Source organism: Mustela nivalis (genome assembly GCF_964662115.1).
Source record: "Mustela nivalis genome assembly, chromosome: X".
Lineage (NCBI taxonomy): Eukaryota > Metazoa > Chordata > Mammalia > Carnivora > Mustelidae > Mustela > Mustela nivalis.
Window position 1 is genome coordinate 100709071 of NC_139040.1, and position 18345 is coordinate 100727415.

Here is an 18345-nt window from a genome sequence, read left to right on the forward strand (position 1 = left end):
AATGTGTAAAATGGAGGTGATAACAGTACTTGCTTCACCAAGTTGTAAGGATTAAAGAAGATAAATGCAGTAGGAGGCACACAGAAGATGGTGAATGCGATTTAGTTACCTTTGGATATTCCTCTTATCACCGTCCTAAGTATTAGAATGAATGCATCACCACGAAGCCAGACTTCAGAGACTGGTGTGGTAAAGCAGGAAGGTGCTGAGAAATTCCCAACCATGACGGGTGCCATATTGAGAATGGGAGCAAGACGCAAGAACTCCTCAGTCTTGGAATAAATAGCCTAAGAAGCACCAGTCCTGGGATCAGAGAAAATGGGTTTGAAACTCACACCTGTCAGAAAGATTGGAATTGATAAGGGCTGGGATTTGGGTCTGTATTAGAGTTGGGGTTGGAAAAAACTGAGATACAAACTGCAGATATTTTCAGGCCTTTTTTTTTTTTCTTGTAAGACCCGTCCTTCCCAAAGTGATCTACTCTCTATCCAGATGCATATTCCACTTCCAGTTTCTGTTAATAAAGTAAGAAAATAGATGAAGTATTGGTTGATAAGGAGGGACTTGGCCTTGCGGCATCTGTATTTCAAACCAGGCTCAGGAGGATAAACAGCTTTCATGCCCAAAGGATGGTCTTTCCAAAGGGGAAATGTCAGGCTACATATCACATCATTACACTTTCTCTACTATCTTGAGCAAGTTGTAAAAGACATTTGGTATTATTTGCTGAGAAATAGGATATGAAATGACTAACTTTGCCTGAGGAAATAAATGCATGTATATTCAAAGACAACAAATTCAGCATCTGATTTTGAGCAAGGACACTGTGCCATATTCCAGACCCCAGGGGCTGCCAACACTTAATTCAGATGAAGATCAATTTACAACCGAACCTTCCTGAATGAAGCCAGGCAATTATTATAGCATGCTGTTGCAGTAGAGGATACCTGCATTTTCTCTGCCACTGATCATTTATGTGAACTTGAACAAAATACTGAGCTTCCTAATTCTGTTCCCTCGTCTATTAAATAAGCATTTGGATAGTACCTACCTCACAGGTTTGCCCTGAACGTTATGTGAGATAATACATGTGATTGACATGTACTAACAGATATGAGTTGTTTTTATTATTGGGTCAAAGAACAGATTCTAAGAAGCAAATCTTAACTGACTGGTCAAAATCAGCTGTCCATGATGTCAGGACAAACACTGACACTGGCACTACTTATCAATACTAGTAACTAACAAAGGAAGAAAAGTTGCTTAGATTTTACAAAAATAGCACCAATTATACTCATAGGTAAAATATTTAACACTCTAATTTCCATATGGTTTAGTTTAATCCAACAACCATATTTGGATGTCTATTACATGCCCAGTATTAGCACATGAGAACACAGAAGAGGACACTGTCCTTGCCCTCAAGAAGCTCATAAGTTACTAGATCAGATGACTATGTAAACAAATAATTACAATGCATTACGTATATCCAGTGACAGAAATGCATATGAGATACAGTCTTAGCACAGAGAACAGAGGAAACAATATGGTGTAGATGAGTTATTCACAAAATTCACAGCTCAGAAACTATTTTATGTGTACACTGGGACCTAGAGAGTTCAGAAACAGAACCGCTCCAACACACACACACACACACACACACACACGCACACACACATGCACACTCAACTGATTTTCAACAAATGTGCCAAATTAATTCAGTGGGAAAAGGATAGTATTCAACAACTGGTGCTTGAACAATTGGATACCCATATGGAAAAAAAATAATCTCAAGCTTTGCATTATACTGGAATATGAGTAGTAGCCCTAAATAAGGGATTTGTATCCAAAACATGTTTTTTTTTTAAAATATTACAATCAAGAATAAGAAAACAACAAATTAACTTTTAAAAATGGGCAAAAGGAAAAATGATAAAATAAAAATGGGCAAAAGGTTTGGATGAATACCAAAGCCAGCTGATAAGCACAAGGCAATATGTTTAACACCATTATTCATTATGGAAAAACAAAACCGTAATATGATGCCACCACAAACCTACAGGAATGGTTAAAATTAAAAAGACTGACCGTACTGTAGTTTAGCAATCAAATTTTCACACTTTGCTGCTAGGAATTAATAATGGAATAGCCACTTTGGAAAACAATCGGGCTGTTTCTCTTAATGCTAAAACTTACAGTACCATAAGGCACAGAATCCCTCTAGGAGGTATTTATCTAAGAGAAACAAAAATGTATGTCCATGGAAATATCTGTATTCCAGTGATCATGATGGTTTCAGTCATAATGGTCCCAAACCGGAAACGGTACAAATGTCCATCTACCAGTGAATGGTTAAGTACGAGGTAATAGACCTATATAAGAGAATACTACTCAGCAGTGAAAAGGAACAAACCACTTATGAAAGTAACAACATGGATGAATCTCGAACGCATTTAAAGTGAAAGAAGCCAGACTCAAAAGATCACATACAGTGTGAGTCCATGTATACAGAATTCTAGAAAAGGCAAAACTACGACAAAAGAAAGCATGTCAGTAGTTACCAGGGCCTGGGGTGGAGAGGACTGACAGCAAATTGGCAGGAAGGGCCTTTCTGAAGTAATGGCCATGCTCTATATCTTGTTCGTGGTGATTAAATACCTGCATACATTTGTTGAAATTCATCTAACCGTACAATTTAAATTGGTGAATTTTAATGTATGCAATATATACGTCAGTGAAGCTGCTTTTTCAAAACAATCATTTATGGGTTCCATCTGAAGAAACGGTTCAATTGTTTGATTTTCTTAAAAAATGCAAATTTTAGGGTACTGAAACTTTAAGATGTACAATTCTTCAAAAAACATTTAACATTATCATAAAGCTGGTTGTGAATAAGATCAGTGTAAATAACATTCAACATAGTCCCAAAATAAAAACTGTTAAAAACAAAGGATTTACGAGCAGTATTTCATTATAATTTACAAAGTGAATCATTCTTTAAGTAAAATAAAAGAAATTCTCTGATTCAAATATATTAAAAATAGAGGTACCTTAAGATAAAATTATGTGTCTAACTGAAAAAAATCTTAATTTAAGAAAACCTGATATATGAAATTTTGGACATGCACATTAAGTGATTATTTGCTTCATAAAAAGTTTCACAATCAATTTACTTTAACAGTAAACTTCTCTATTCCATTTAAAATGACTTAAGAACACATTTTTAGAAAGGTGCCCCAAACTGTACTGAGTATAAACAAGAATCAGGAACTCTGAGCAGTCTGGCTACAATTATGTAATAATGATATATAATTACATACAATTATATAATAATAATGGGGAAAAGTAATCATAAATTTACTTACTTGAAATCTAAGCCCCCTCCTGACACTGATTAGTCAGGAAATTACTGGCTAAAGGTGAGACTCAAGGGGCGCCTGGGTGGCTCAGTGGATTAAGCCTCTGCCTTCAGCTCAGGTCATGATCTCAGGGTCCTGGGATCGAGCCTCGGGGCTCTCTGCTCAGCGGGGAGCCTGCTTCCCCCCCCCCCCGCTTCCTCTCTGCCAGCTTGTGATCTCTCTCTCTCTCAAATAAATAAATAAAATATTTTAAAAATAAAAAAATAAAGGTGAGACTCAAGATGTGAGCAATTCCCTTGTACTTGAAAAAAATTGAGGCCAGCATCTCTAAATCCTACCAAGGACAGAAACAAGTAAAAGACGTTAGTCTAATTATATTTTCCAGGATAAAGAGATACAGAGGGTGGTAGAAGATAATTCCAGTCATCCTCCTCATTAATTTTACAAACATAGTAAATAGTTTGAATCCTTATCTTTCGACCGCTAAAATCTGTTACATAAATTAAAGAAGTCTGGAGACTTTAGGTATTTTAAAACAAATTTACATATAGTGGGTAGCCAATTTACACTGCTCCTCCAAGTTTCCCTGGAAAGAGACCAATGTGTAATCAACAGTTTTCTAAATAATCTATGCTATGATACCAAATGGATACAAATGTGGTGTCAACAAAAAATATTACTCAATAAATTATAATCTCACTTATTATTTTTAAAGTTTTTGTTATATTCTTTGATTTTTTATAACCATGCTGTGAGACATATAAGAAAAAACTGTACCCCAATTTCAGATAGGGAGAGACTCATTTGCCCTAGATCTCATACTGAATTTGTTATAAAGGGATTCCATGTTCTTTACACTATGCCCTAAAATATTTCTAGCTATTGAGAAGACTTTGTTTCAAGGAACTCTAAGACTTTCAGCATCACTGAATAAAGGTTTATTTGTTACAGTTTTAATAAATATTTTTCTGATATGGCATAATGACCTGAAACTTGGAAACCTGAAGTTCTATCCTGACACTTAGCTAGTTACACGAACTTGATCAATTCCATAGAGCTTCAGAGCGATACTGACCAAGAGGGCTTTGTACACGTAATGTTGCTGTAACATCCATCTGTGTGTGTACAGTGGGGGTTGGGAAGGAAGAGGCTAACTGTCAGAAACATAACACAACATGAAATCAGCTTTGCAAATTGTGAAACATCTGTAAAGGTCCAATTTACTCTCCCATGGTCTGAGAATTACAAACTCTTTGTCACAACAGAAATTCAAAGCAAAGATAAACTGTAATACAATCTCATGGAGAGATCTACCATGACCAGAGCAACAAAAAAAGCTTCCTTCTTGTTCTTGTTTATATCTTCTTAAGACCTTCCATTTGACTTTAAGTTTCTTGAGGAGAACATCTTGTCTCCATTTAAGGGATCTCATTTAAGTTCCAACCCTGGCTCAAGTTGCCTTCTTCATATTCACATCCAGGACAACTGGAGAAAAATCACTCAGTCCTACAGACTCATGGTCTACAAATCAGCTAGGCCCCAGAATCACCTGTGAACTGTTTTCCTCAGCTTGGTCAGTTCCTGCAGTCAGTGCCTCCAGTGACTTTTCCAGTGCTGCTCTCATGCTCACTACTCATGTCCTGAAGTCCTCCCTCTCAGAAGATAGCTCTTCCTCTCCATGTACTTCCTTTAACTTCTCCATGTCCTCTCTTAGCTGTACCTCCTCACTAGGATCAAATGTCCTTCCTCCTTTTCAAATCTAGTCTCTTCATTGCTTTGTCCTTGACCTCATCCCTCCTCTACAGCATTGTTCCAGCAAACATGCTCTTCTTTTTTTTTTTTTTAAGATTTTTATTTATTTATTTATTTGACACAGAGAGAGAGAGACAGCAAGAGGGGGAACACAAGCTGGGGGAGTGGGAGAGGGAGAAGCAGGCTTCCAACTGAGCAGGGAGCCTGATGTGGGGCTCAATCCTAGGACCTCAAGATCATGACCTGAGCCGAAGGCAGACGTTCAATGACTGAGCCACCCAGGCACCCCATAAACATGTTGTTCTTAATTGCAATCCTAAACCTTAGCCTAAGAACAAGTCTAAAACACTCATACATTGCCATCAGTCTACTGTCCTCTTTGTCTCTTTTCACATTTACTAAATTTATTGAAATGCTTGTCTACACCTTCTGTGTCTAACCCACCTAGTCACTTCTCAAATTGCTATAATCTAACTTTTACCCCACTGCTCTCCTGCAACTGCTATAATAAATTCCAACTGTCAACTACAAAGGGACCAGGTCTTTGTATTCTTGCACCTGTTTACTGCATTTGAAGTTGCACTTAATTCCTCTTTCTTGAGACTTCCTGCTCCCTTGACCTTTGTGCCTCTGTAATGCTCTCCAATCTCCACTGTGGACGATATCGGCTGATTCTTTCCACCCAGTACATCTCTCATCATTCTTCTGAGAGCAAAACATTTTGGTTATGGTGGGGCTGCCAATCATGGCACCTGGCCACATTGATTGGTACAGGGATGAGCATACAACTTACACTCAGCCAATCAGAGCCTTCCTCCAGGGATATTTTGTATTTGGAGTTATCAAGGAAATGCTCTCATCTTTCTGGTTTTGGAGCTAAAAGAATATGAGCCTGGAGCTGCCTGAGACCATGGCTCCAGCCTCAAAGGCTCACAAAAAAAAAAAAAAAAAAAAAGCCAATATATACAGAGCCTGAGAGGAAAAAAAAAAAAAAAACTTAACCATGTTCAAATTCCTGGTTTCAGTCACACTCAAAGCCAACTGTGACCCTGACTGTTCTGATATGATTATTTGATCCTTTAAATTCTCTTCTTTGGCATAACCCAATACTTACTTGTTCTTAAACTTCTCATCCATCTTCTACTCCAAATTTTTATCTTCTTTTCATTCTATTCATTTTACTCTACATATGCTCCTTTGGATGATTTCAATTGGGCTCTGCCTTTCAAACTTTTTTCATTGTGTGCTGATGACTCCTGAGTCTTTATCTCTACAACAGATCGCTCCCTGATCCTTCACATTGAAATATCAACTTGATGCTAAAAAACTTCACCTCCAGAGTTGCCTGGGTAGCTCAGTGGGTTAAGCCTCTGCCTTCGGCTCAGGTCGTGATCTTAGGGTCCTAGGATTGAGTCCCACATTGGGCTCTCTGCTCGACAGGGAGCCTGCTTCCTCCTCTGTCTCTGCCTGCTTGTGATCTGTTTCTGTCAAATAAATAAATAAATAAATAATCTTTAATAAGTAAGTAAATAAATAAATAAATAAAAATAGAAAACTTCACCTTGATTACTTATGATGGAATGACCATCTACCAGTTTTCTTGAGGTCAGTCTCAGGACAGGTTTATCCTGGAGGCATGATTATTAGTAACAATCTTTTACATTTTCAAAAGTATCCTGATTTGAATGATAAAGTACATGATCATCCTACCTCCAACTCAATGTTTCCCAAACTGAACCCAATATTATTCCTCCTATATTGTAGTCATACAAACTAGAGGCCTAGAGTCATCCTTGACTCTTCCTCCTAAATCTGGCCTCCACGTTACAACCATATCCAGTCTTTGAACATTTCTTGAATTCACCATCTCCTCTCCTTTCCTACTGCCAATGCCCTGGTCTCTTATCACTTCTGAAGTACAGCAGTAGTCTCTTAACTTCCAGTCTTATCCTCCTCATATACATCATCTGCATAGCCATTAGGGTGTTAAAATTTTAACCTAAATTCTTTACATCTCTCTCTATCCATGCCCTTGGTCATGACTTCGAAGTTCCCTCCACTACAGATAGACTATATTTCCCTGCCTCTTCCCTTTGGGCTTACCAATGTGGGTTGTTTTAACCAACTGAATGTTTAAAAATATAACCCAAGGGTTGGGGGGAAGGGATGATGACATTAAGGAGGGCACTTGATGGAATGAGCACTGGGTGTTATACGCAACTGATGAATCACTAAACTCTACCTCTAACATATAGTGTTAAGTAATTGAATTTAAATAAAAAAGAGTGCCAAATTAAGACTAATTTATTTGAAATATATATAGATAGATAGATCTCAAGCAGGGTTTTGAAATGTACTATGTGATTGATCTTGGGCTCTTGAGTTTCTGGCTTTGCCAATGAAAGAACACTGCTTCGGGGCACCTGGGTGGCTCAGTGGGTTAAGTGTCTGCCTTACACTCAGGTCATGATCTCAGGGTCCTCGGATCGAGCCCCACGTCAGGCTCTCTGCTGAGTGGAGAGCCTGCTTCTCCCTCTCTCTCTGCCTGCCTCTCTGCCTGCTTATGATCTCTCTCTGTCAAATAAATAAATATAATCTTCAAAAAGAAAAAAAAAAAAACACTGCTTCACTAGGCCATAGGTCCAAGAAAGAAGAGAATTGGGTCAGCAAAAAACTAGACCCAATCTGCAACTCATAGCCAAGTGTAGACAAGTCCAGCCTAGAACAGTTAATCCCAACCAAATGGCAGAAGAATAAGGAAAAATAAATATTGTTGTTTTCAGCCACAGAATTTTGGAGTGATTGGTTATGAAACATTAGCTGACTGGCACAATTTCCCCTCCCTATTTTAGATCAAAGTACTGAATTAACCCAAATAGAAATCTAAAGTCATCCTTGATTCTTATGCCTCACTCACTTCACATTCCAATAGTCATTATGTCTTACAAATAAATAATGGGGTTTTTTTGTTTTGTTTTATAAATATTATTTATTTGAGAGAGAGAGCACGCACAAGCACAAAAAGAGGGGAGGAGGAAAAGGGAGGAGCAGGGGAGAGAGAGAAGCAGATTCCCCACTGAGCAGAGAGCCCAAAGCAGGGCTGAATCCCAAGACCCCAGGATCACGATCTGAGCCAAAGGTAGATGCTTAACCAACTGAGCCACCCGGGTCACCCAGGTGCCCTACAATTCTATCTTTTAAACGTTTCTTGAATCCAGAGTCCATCTCTATTCCTGCTGACACTTTCCTGGTTCAAACCTGTATCTCTCTGATTCTAAACTACTTCAATAAACTGACCTGGTTTCCCTGTGTCTAGTCCTGTCCTCTTTAAGTATGTGATTCACATAGGCACCAAAAGTTCTTCCTATATGGAACTTTAACCATTTCCGCCCATTTTAACTCTTCTTCCACCTTCTAAAAATCCTTTAATGAGTCTCCATCACCTACAGAACAAAATCAAACTTCCTTAACATATTCATTGTCTTACCCCTACTCATACTCACCACTCCCCATTCCCATCCTGCAATATACTTTACAGCAATATTGCTTACAGTTTCATAATATCTTTCCAGAAATTTTTCCCTGCCCCCTTTATCTATCCCTGATTATGCATTTCCCCCTCTGTGCCTCCCACAATATACTGTACACATTCATTTGTACTTACCCACAGTATAATGACCTATCGATCTCTCTCTCCCACTGGCTTTTTGGGGGAAGACTGTCTTACTCATGTTTAATTAAGAATCTTACTCTAGGGCACAACTTGACACATGAAATGTGCTCAACAAATATTTAATGAGTAAATGAAGGAATGAGTGAATAGTGTGGTAAAATACATAAAATATATTTATATAAAATACATAAAACTTGTTTATTAAAACACTCCTCTAATACTCTCTCCTCTTAACCTCAAATTATGTAATTTTTTCTTGCTATGAATACATATGATTAAAAATTACCACTGAAACAAATCCATGTATTTGCATAGGCTCCTTAAGTAGATTTGATATTAGAGATATGAAGGCAAGATAATAATAAGATTAACCTCATTGCCCCATTCAGAAACTTGGGATCCCACTTAGATTTTACACTTTCCTTTACCAGTCAATTACTAAGTCCTGTGTGGTAGTTAAAAATTAAGTGTTAACTTGACTGCCGGCTGCAGGGTGTCCAGATACGTGGGTAAATATTATTCTGGGTGAATGTGTGACAGGGTTTCTAAAGGAGATTAGCATTTGAATTGGTAGGCTAAATAAAGCAGGTAGTCCTTCCAGATGTGAGTGGGCCACATCCCATCACTTGAAGACCTGAACAGAATAAAAGACTGGGTAAGAAAGAATTCTCTCTCTGCCTGACAGTCTTCAAGCTAGAACATAAGGGTTCTTCTGCCTTTGGGCGAGACCTGGAATCTACAGCGTCTGCTGTTCTGGTTCTTAGGCCTTTGGACTGAGAATGGAACTTCAGGGTACCACTGACTCTTCAGGGTCTGGACTTCTCAGCCTCCACAGTCACGTGAGGCACTTCTTTGCAATAAATCATATGCACATATGTAGATAGTAAAATGTATATCTTGTATATATGTACATACATACATTTCCATATGTACACATATAGACATATACATATATATATAATACGTATGTCTATGTCTCCTATTTGTTCTTTCTCTCTGGAGAACCTTGACTAACATATCTATAAATCCTCCTGCCTAAAGAGCTTTAAAATCTCTCTTTCTCTTTATTTGCAAAAGCTCCAAGGCTGGGAGTGTGCATTTATTTTCACATCTAAACAGTATTTTGGTAAGAAGAGAACTGGGCCTCTTAAATTCTATTTTTCTTTGGTATATACCCATGTACCAAACTTCTAAAATTATGGTTACTCACAGGTCGGTTTTTTTTTTTTTTTACTTTATGGATTCATAATTTGTTTTTTTTTTCCTTTGAAAACCTTTCTACCCTCCCAGATTATATCAATTTCTACCTACTCCAATTTCTTCCATGGTTATTGTTCTACTCAGACTCTTTCCCAAGCTCTACTCAGCTTTGGTAATTCTTATAAAAGTAAAACTAGTATTACATGTTGGATACATAATATCCATCATGTACACCACTGATCAAACAATTCAAAAACTTCAATAGACCAGAAAATCACCACACAAAACCAAGGTTAAGTTTCCAAATATTTTTACAACTATCATACCATAAAAAGGTACTTACTTGGTACCTTTTTAGAAAAAGTACTTATTTAGTCAAAAGTACATGCTAAATTATTAACCTCTGTAATAAAACTATTATGGCATAAAGGATAGCTTATGTAAACCAACTGAATACATATCACACATTAAAGGTAATTTCAATCACTACTGGAGCCACCAAGATAGCAACATGCTGGTTTCAGTTTCTTTTTTTTTTTTCAGATTTTATTTATTTATTTGACAGAGAGAGACAGCAAAAGAGGGAACACAAGCAGGGAGAGTGGGAGAGGAAGAAGGAGACTTCCTGCTGGGCAGGGAGCCCAATGCGGGACTCAATCCCAGGACCCTGGGATCATGAACTTAACTGAAGGCAGACGCTTAACGACTGAGCCACCCAGGCTCCCCTGGTCTGAATATCTTACTGGAAAGCATTATGTATCTCCTGGTTGTAAAGAGAATTCTAAATATAAAATCTGCTGAAAGCATATACCAAACCTTCAGAAGGGTAAAAGTAGATGAAGATCTACTCTGCTTTACATCATTTTCTGAAACGTTTTAATTCAAATATGTTATCAAATGATATTCAAAAATCTTTCTACCTAAAAGAACTCCTCTAAAGATATTTTGAGCAAATAATTATTCCCTAAAATACATAAACAGAATACAGTGATATCTTTTAAATTTACATTTGCCAAGTTTTCTCTAAATAAGAAATAGAGTAGAACAGGTGTTAACAGAAAGTCACACCACCATATAACTTATCTAAGAGCAAGAGGATGACCAAAACCATAACTGAAATTTCCTTAACTAGAGAGAAGGGTGAAAAACAAGAGAAAGATATATGTAACTCAATCTACTTAGAGAAGTGTTCTAATATTTTTTTGAAGTTCCAACCTCATTAAAATGGCATTCCTTGAAGATTCAAAATAGGTATTGAGTGAAGACTTCCTAAAAACTCAAAAAAGGTTGGGATCATCAATAATCAATAGTCCAAAATAGTAATAACAATATCACAGCTCATATTTTTACTTTTTTTTTTAACAAGAGATATTCTTTTCTCATGATCTATACATAAGACCAGTCATAGAATTGATTTCCATGCTCTAATTACTCAATGTACCATCTATACAACAGGATGGATCCGGGGTAGAATTAAAAATCTACCACAGTTCACATGTAATTAGGATGTTAAACAGCAAAGAATGAATTATAAACCAAACACTACATTTTTTTCCTTTCCATTTTTTTTTTCAAGTATAACTAACATACAGTGTGGTGTCAGTTTCAGGTGTACAACAGAATGATTCAACAATTCTATACATTTCTCAGTGCTCACCAAGAGAAGTGTACTCTTGCCCTTTCCCATCTTGCAAGGTGGCCAGTGAGAAAGTTGAGAATTCAGATGCTAAGGAGAAGAAACCTGAAGCCAAGAAGACTGATGCTGGTGGCAAGGTTAAGAAGGGTAACTCCAAGGCTAAAATGCCAAGAAACAACAGCCCTATTTGCAGCTCAACCCCTGTCCCAGTTAGAGGAATTGGCAGATTTTCCCCATCAGATATGTATTCTAGAAAGGTCCTGTACAAGAGGAAGTATTCAGGAGTTAAATCCAGGATTAATCTCATTCTTGCTACTGTCACAAAACCAGTTGGTGGCGACAAGAACGGTGGAACCTGAATGGTTAAACTTCACAAAATGCCAAGGCTTGATCCTACTCAAGTTGTGTCTCGAAAGCTGTTGATCCTCGGCAAAAAGACCTGCCCGTTAGCACGTGGGAAAACTGGAAATGGCATCACTCCTGGGGCCAGTGTGATCATTCTGACTGGGCGCCACAGAAGCAAGCGGGTTGTTTTCCAGAAGCCGCTGAGCAGGGGCGCACTGCTTGCGATCGGACCTCTGGCTGCAGCCGAGCTCCTCCGTGCGGAACACAACACCAATCTGTCATTGCCATCTCCACCAAAGTTGTACCGGGGCTGTGAAGATCCCCAGAGTTCTCACTGACCCTTCTCACTTCAAGAAGATGCAAAAACCCGGACACCGGGAAAGTGAGATCCTCCTCACAGGGAAAGAGAAAAAAGAGATTACAGAGCAGGGCAAGGTTGATCCCAAATCTGCAGTCTCGCAAATCTTGCCCCAAATCAAAGCTCTCCCTCAGCTCCAGGGCTGTTGTGCTCTGTGTTTTCTCTCCCAAATGGAGTTTATCCTCACAAACTGGTGGTCTAAATTTCTTACAAAGAACCTAATTAAATAACTGATCCATTAAAAAAAAAAAGTATACTCCTAATTCCTTTCACCTACTTTACACCCATCCCCTGCCCCCTCCCCTCTGGCAACCACCAGTTTTCTCTCTGTATTTAGGAGTCTGGGGGTACCTGGGTGGCTCAGTAGGTTAAAACCTCTGCCTTCTGCTCAGGTCATGATCCCAGGATCCTGGGATCGAGCCCCACGTCGGGCTCTTTGCTCGGTGGGGAGCCTGCTTCCTCCTCTCTCTGCCTGCCTCTGCCTACTTGTGATCTCTGTCAAATAAATAAATAAAATCTTTAAAAAAAAGAGTCTGGGGTTTGTTTATCTCTTTTATATTCTTTATTCATTTGTTTTGTTCCTTAAATTCCACATGAGTGAAGTCATCCTTTTTTAATGCTGACCTCAGGATCCCTCCAGGCTCAATTATAAGGGCAAAATGTGTACTAGGCATTCCCTCTTAGTTTTTCTCTTCTCTTTGTTCTTAAGGCACTGTTTCTTCCCTAGTGCCCAACAACCCTCCTTCAACATGGTGATCATTTTTTAATTTTACCTCTTTCTTATTCTACCCCCTAACTGCAATCAGAATGTACCAATCTTGCCCAGCCCTTGCAAGGTCTGACAAATTAAGATTATTAAGGCTGAAATATTAATGACGTAAGTAACTCCTTCCAGATTGATCAATGAGGAATGCTTTGGGCAGCAAGTAACAGCAATACCAGCAACAACAGAAGCAACAACAACAATAAAAAACTACAGTGACATGAACTACTTAAGGTAGAGCAGCATCAAGTTGGTTTGGTGGCTTACCGATGTCACCAAATATCTAGGCTTTTACTATTGTTCTGTTTGACCATACTTAGCATATGGAATTTGGCCCATTGGCTGGTTGCTTCATGACTGCAAGATAGCTTTCCCAGTTCCAAGCAACACAATAAAAAGAAAACATTTGAATGTGGGATGTGATAGAAATGAAATCGAAACAGACTTTCTCCTCATGTACCTTGTTCCTTTTATGAGAAGACACAAACTTTTCATGAGCCCCAGAAAAATTTCCCTTGTATTTCATTAGACAAGGGAGTATAGGAAAGTGAGTCTCAGGCTTGTTCAGCTTCTATAGTGGAGGGGAGCTGGAAAAGAAAGGAATCGGCAGTGGTTTCTAGGAAGCAAATTAAATGTGGCTGCCACACCAGAGGCTACGCTTGAGACTAAACAGAGATTGGAAGGGTTTACAGAACAAAAAGGAGCAACAACAACTAAAATAAAGCTGCGATGGTTTGCAAATCTCTCTTTCCTACCCAACTGTGGATTTTAGGTGGATAGAGGCTGTCTTATTCATGTTATTTCTGCTTCAGAAATTTAATAAATATTCATGGAACAAATGAAGATAAAACATGAAAATCTCCTCAAATGAATTCCACAGGAATTCACTTCATGCTCCACAACTCCAATATACCCAGCCTTCACAGGATATTTTAATCTGAAAAAAAAAAAGAAGTATCAAGATTCCTGTATGAATTCGAGAAGAGGACAGGTATTTTATAAAGTATTGCCAGGCTGAGAAGTGATTAACCTAGGGAATCAACATTTAGTCAAAATGATATATTAAACTAATGCAGAGAATGGATTTCAGGGATGATTTTGTACTCTAAAATTCCAGAAGAATAACTAATATTCATAGAAACAAGAGCTGCTCGTGTTCTACTTCTTGTCCTTATTTTTTTTTAAAGATTTATTTATTTGAGAGAGAGAGAGAGAGAGAGAGAGAAAATGTGAGTGGGGGGAGGGGCAGAGAGAGAGGGAGAAGGAGAGAATCTCAAGCAGACTCCCCGCTGAGTATAGAGTCCAACCCGGCACTCGATCTCACAACCCTGAGATCATGCCCTGAGTTGAAACCAAAAGTCAGACACTCAACCAACTGAGCCACCCCAGGGCCCCACTTCTTGTTCTTGTCAACCTTTACTACTCTGTTACATGATTTTCATTATCATTATTGTTCCTTATACTGCTTGATAATAGGATAAAATTGGAAGAAAATTACTCAAGATTTAAATGAAATAAGTTCAAGAAAATAAAACTGAAACCTCTTGGAGTAAGTCCTGTCCACTTAAGAAATGGTCCTTCAGTTGAAAAAAAAAAATGAAACTATGAAGAAGGAAATTTGGAACTGTGTGTGTTTGGACTTAAACTGACTGGGTTGTTTGATACCTTGACCTAGTTTGAAAATCTTTTCAAGTATGAGAAAAATGAATACAAGTTAGAGTGGAAACAGAAGAAAATTAAAGTTTTCAAATTAAAGTGTTAATGATTAAATAGTTCATCTTATTTAATCATAACATTCTATGGAGGCAGATATTATTATCCTTACTTGTAGTAAAAAAAAAAAAAACTGAATAAAGAATACATAAATAACTTGACTAAGGTTACAAGATGGAAAAATCTACACCAAAGTCTTTCTGCCAAATCTATGTATCTTTCACTTCTCCTAAGCAGGGAAAACATAACCATCACACATACCCAAAATAAGTGTATTCCTCAGAAGGGTTCTATAAAACAAAAAAGATGTAAAGCCCAGTTAAAATGGTAGCAGTTCTCTGAAGGAAATAAGAAATGTCCTATCATGCAGAGAGCAATCACAGAGCAGTTCACAAAGCAATCACAAATAAAATTAACCGAGCAGAGATTACCCCCAAAAAAGAAAAAGGTGGGGGTGGTGAACCATGTAATAGGAAGACAGCTAATTTAGTCCCTAAAAAGTGAGGGAGAAGGAAGAGACAGTGAAGTAAGGGTGGAAGCGAAGGGAAGAAGGAAGTAGGACAAAAGAGGGGTCAGAGCAATGGAGTGAAGAAGAGGAGAAAGGCTGGGCAAGAAAAAAGCCATTAGAAAATTCCAACAAGCAAAAAGCTACTTTTGGCAGAAGACCTTGTGTCACGATGACCAAGATGAAATCATCTGCAGTAAGAAAGATCAATTTTCTACTAACAAAAGTAATTCTTCCCTATTGTATGTCTTCTGAGAGCAGTCCTAATAGGCCAAATACCAGAGAGAATCTGAGGCTGCAAGGACTTTCCTGGTTGAATTTGTTACATTTCTCCCACATTCAATTATCAGGTACTGCTGTCACTAACATAACTTTTCTGGAGATAATCATTTCACCTCTGCCAGTCATCCCTCAAGTAAGTCCATGGGTCCAGCATTTTACTGTTTGATTGTTTAATCCTTAATATCCCTGAATTTGATCTTAACCTGTTTATAGTTCTCAGCACTTATACCAACAGTGGTCTTATTCTAGCCATGATTTTTGATGTTCTGATTTTATCATTCCCTTTATTCTGAACCTGAGCCAGCTCACACTGACTCATGCGTATGTTATACCTATAAATCTTAAAAACTCAATTGGCATATCCCAATAATGGGTTTCTTGATGTGAACTCAAGAGGCAAAAATTAGTTTACTGTTAGAGTAAGTAAACATACTATAGCAGGATGTAGATGAAAGTTTAAGCCACCAGGTTGAAGACACACTCTAAGTTTATTAAACCACCTGTAAGCCAACAACATTGGAGGCCAGTCTCTTCCCTTCAGGCCTACTGAAGGATGCTAGGAAAGATAGATTATTCCCTATAGTGCCAATAGGGAAGACATTAATTTCTGAAATGAAATGAATCTTCTTTCCCAGGAATGCAAAGTAAGATGAGAATTATAGAATCTGGCTAAGATATCATAATGGTACTATTTGATCTATGGGAAAGAAATTTCAACACAGTTGAGGGACAGTTGACTGTTAAAATAAAGCTACATCATATTATTACTTCCCCTGAATTAAAAATACTCAACAAACTGTTTCCAGGAAATAAAATAGTAAATTTAAAAATCATGTAATTCATATCCACATCAATATAGAATTCTTTTAAAAACAGAATTACCCTACTTATAGCATACAAAATGGATTTTAAAAGAAATATTGTCACAAGAGACAAAGGATACTGCATAATGATAAAGGGAACAATCCAACAAAAGGATATACCAAATACAAATTTTGTGTACCCAATATGTGGGCACTTAAATATACAAAGCAACCCATAACAGACATAAAGTAAGAAATTGACAGTGATACAGTAATAGTAGGACTTTAACACTGCACTTATGGATACATCATCTAGAAAGAAAATCAACATGGAAACGGTGGCTTTCAATGACATATTGGACCAGATGGACCTGATAGAAATATTCAGAACAGTCCATCTAAAAACAGCAGAATATACATCCTTTTTAAGTGCACATAGAATATTCTCTGGAACAAATTCCATGTTAAGCCACAAAACAACTCAGCAAAATGAAAAAAGACTGAATCATATCATGCATCTACTCTGACCACAATAGTGTGGAACTGAAAATCAATCATAAGATAAAGATATGGAAAGAACACAAATACATGGGGAGTAAATAAAAAGCTACTAAACAATGAATGAGACAACCAAGAAATTACAGAAAAAGTTAAAAATATGTAGAAAAATAAATATAACAAAATGGTCCCAAATCTTTGGGAGACAGCAAATGTTATCCTAAGAGGGAAAATTATAGCAGTACAGACCTACCCCAAGAAACAAACAAAATCTCAAACAACCTAACCTTACACCTAAATGAGCTAGAAAAAGAACAAATAAAACCCACAACCAGTAGAAAGAAAGAAATAATAAAGATTAGAGCAGAAATAGAGGCAAAAAAAAAGAAAAAAAGCAAATAGAACAATCAATGAAACAAGGAAATGGTTATTTGAAAAGATCAGAAAAATTGATAAACCTTTAGCCAGACTCAACAAGGAAAAAATAGAGGACTAAAATAAACAGAATCTGAAATGTAGGAAAAATAACAATTGACATCACAGAAATACAAAGGATTATAAGATAACATTATGAAAAATTATGTGCTAACAATTGGACAATCTAGAAGAAATGGTAAATTCCTAGAAACATAAAACCTAGCAAAGCTGAAACAGGAAGAAATAGAAAAATTTGAACAGATGGATCACCAGCAAGGAGACTGAATCGGTAATAAAAAAAAACTCCCAACAAAAAGAATCCAGGACCAGATGGCTTCACAGGTGAATTCTACCTGTGAAGCCATCTTTTAAAGAAAGTTTTAAACTTTCTATGAAACTTGTAAGGAAGAGTTAATACCTATTCTTTCTCTAGCTATTCCAAAAAATAAATAAAATTAAATGAGGAAGGTAAGCTTCCAAATTCATTCTCTGAGGCCAGCCTTACTCTGATAAAAACACCAAAAAACAAACAAACAGAGAGAGAGAGAGAGAGAGAGAGAGACTTATAGGCCAGTATCTCTGATGAACATAGATGCAAAAATCCTCAAAAAATATCAGCAAACTGAATCCACTGATGCATTTCAAAAATCTTTCACCATGATCAAGTGGGATTTATTCCAGGGCATTCTGATATTTAAAAATCGATCAACATGATACCTCACATTAACAAGAGGAAGGATAAAAACCTTATGATCATTTCAATAGATGCATAAAAAGCATTCAATATAAAAACTCTCAACAAAGTAGATTTAAGGGAATATACCTCAACATAATAAAGGCCATGTATGAAAATCCCACAGCATACTTAAAACTCAATGGGAAAAAACAAAGAGCTTTCCCCCAAAGATCAGGAAAAAAACAAGGATGTCCACTCTTACACTTTTATTAAACATAGTCCTGGAAATTTTATCCACAACGGTCAGACAATGGGTTTTTGTAAGTATAGTGTTGATTGCACAGGGATCATCAGACAACAAAATG

At 37.4% G+C, this 18345-nt stretch overlaps 1 protein-coding gene and 1 pseudogene across 3 annotated transcripts in view; one reads left to right on the forward strand and one right to left on the reverse strand.

Annotated features, from left to right (window-relative positions):
* Window positions 1-18345, reverse strand: part of SYTL5 (synaptotagmin like 5) — a 261585-nt gene that overhangs the window by 181127 nt on the left and 62113 nt on the right. The gene's annotated exons all lie outside the window — the stretch shown is intronic.
* LOC309856616 (large ribosomal subunit protein eL6 pseudogene) lies at window positions 11669-12525 on the forward strand (annotated as a pseudogene). The gene has a single exon. The product of its transcript is annotated as a large ribosomal subunit protein eL6 pseudogene (transcript).